This window comes from Lepidothrix coronata, unplaced genomic scaffold (assembly GCF_001604755.1).
Source record: "Lepidothrix coronata isolate B3197 unplaced genomic scaffold, Lepidothrix_coronata-1.0 Scaffold0, whole genome shotgun sequence".
In the NCBI taxonomy this organism is placed as follows: domain Eukaryota; kingdom Metazoa; phylum Chordata; class Aves; order Passeriformes; family Pipridae; genus Lepidothrix; species Lepidothrix coronata.
Window position 1 is genome coordinate 10,172,852 of NW_016690180.1, and position 2,432 is coordinate 10,175,283.

Genomic DNA, 2,432 nt, shown 5'->3' on the forward strand with positions numbered 1-2,432 from the left:
AAATGGAGACCTTTAAGCAGAATTTAAAATAGTTTACACTTGAAATCAGTGAACAACAAAGCCACATCATAAAAATAATTTTTAAAAAAGTTTTTTAGCTAAATCAGTCACAGAATCCTGAAAGATTCTTGCTTTTTCCCACATAACTGATGTGGTCCAGTATTCTTGCTGTATCTTACAAGTGGTCTTCTGGTCAGGTGTTTCCACCTGATTTTTATATATATGTTTATCCACACCTATATAAATTCTGAAATAAGTTGTGCTCAGATCAGCATGTTCTCTAAAAACTCTACTTCCATAACAAAATTGTCCTGTATAGTACAAGCTACCCTGAACTCCTACACATTAACAAGGACATGTGTACTACAATATTTACAGCAGCTTGTGCCAAGGGATTTACTTCCTAATCTACATGTGCACATTCTTGAGAAGTGTGGGGATTTTGTTTTTAATTAGAGAAGTGCTCTGATGTAAAGCTTCAGCTGCAGACAGTTTGTGAGAAGTTCAAGCATGGTTCTTCTGTTAGAGCTACTTCACTCAGGGAGTGATGCTGGCACAGAGCTACTGCCAGTCCAGTGAGTGAAGCCGAGAGCCTGAGGTCCCTGGATTGCCCTGAGACCTGCTTGCCTATCTAGTCCTGTCCTGAAGTGGGCTGACTGTGGAAGACTGCATGGGAAAGACATTTTCTGCATCTGAGCCAGTGTCAAACTACCTCTTCTTCATCACTCCTAAGGTCTATGGCATATCCTAGCATATATGTGGTGTGCAGGTTTGGCAGGCTAGTGACTCATAGGGCAGCACAGCTCTGACTCTTTCTCAGTGTGACCATGGTACATAAAAAGCCTCATAGATTTACATCTGAGCTGCTCTTGCTTCTCCACTCTCTAACAGCATGCAGAAGCATTACATGGATCCCTTAATCATGCTAGCAGATTGTGCTTTTTAGCCGCCGAGATCTCCAAAGTCTTTCCTGTACCAATTCCTGTGTTAATTACAAATTAACAGTAGCTATTCACTTGTACTTACAAGTCAAGGCTTTGATTTCAAAATGTGTAAGAATGAGAGGCTTAACCCCACATTAATAGCCATTTTCCAGAAGTACATCTGGCATAACATAACCCTTTGGTTAAGTTATAATGCTGACACAAAGCATTTTACACGTGGTGACCACCCAGTGTATTGTTAATGCAAAACAGTTGTACGTGCTGCTCTTACCAGCTGGGCGATGCAGGAGTGCAGGGGCCCAGCTGCTCTGACACTGCTGGGGATGTCACTGGTGGAAGGTTATTAGTTTTGGCTCAACTGCAAGCAATTGACATTAAAATTACAGTGAAGCAAACCCAGTTGGAAAGTATTACCTCTTCCAAGTGTGCCTTTGCCCTGAGCCACTCTCAGCCTAACCCTACAGTGAATCCTGTGCATCTTCAGAAGCTGCTCTCAGAACACTAGCGCTGGGGAGAAAGATTTTTTTTTTTTTTCCCTCTCTGCTCCAGGAACTTTTCTACACTATACAAGGAGGAGAGTATTTCCAAACTTCCACCTTCAGAGAAGTGCTTGCTTGGACAGTGTTTGTCACTGATGGAGAAACTATTTTTTTGAAGATCAGTTTAACAAGCGCTGTTTTGAAGTGTTTACCCAAAGCACACATGTATGAAGAACACCATTGTTTGGCCCTTGAGCTGTACTGTTTTAGTGGAAGAGTTTAGCTTATAAATGCACATGCTGAAACAAATCCCTGTCTCAGTGGAGAAAAATATTTAGATTGCGAGGGAAACTACACTATGGATCAGAAAAACAATGGGACTCTATCACATTCTACAGTTGCAAATATAAATGCAAAACATGCTGCCCTTTCCTGTGTATGTTTATACACGTAGGGCAAAATTCCCATTGAGTGAATTTGCAGCCTGGGCTTTTCTAGCTGTATTTAGGACATTAGACACTGGACTTTTGTCTCTCTTGTTTCAGAGACAAAGCACTGACCTTCTGCTGTTAGCAAACCTAGCATTTCCAACTTTATCTTAGCTTTCTGTACCTCTTAATGAGTATTAGTGGATGTGAATGTGTATATATGCATAGTATAGAATCAAAGAATCCTAGAACGGTTTGGGTTGGAAAGGACCTTAAAGGTCATCTAGTTAGGACCATAGAATCCTGAGTTGAGACTCACAAGGATCATCAAAGTCTAGCTTCTGGCCCTGCATAGGACAACCCCAAGAACTGTCCAAATACTTTTTGAACTCTGTCAGGCTTGGTGCTGTGACCACTTCCCCGAGGAGCCTGTTCCAGTGCTCGACCACCCTCTGAGTGACAAACCTTTTCCTAATATCCAACCTAAACCTACCCTGACACAACTTCAGGCCATTCCCTCAGGTCCTGTCATTCGTCACCAGAGAATACAGATCTGTGCCTGCTCCTTCGCTTCCCCTCAC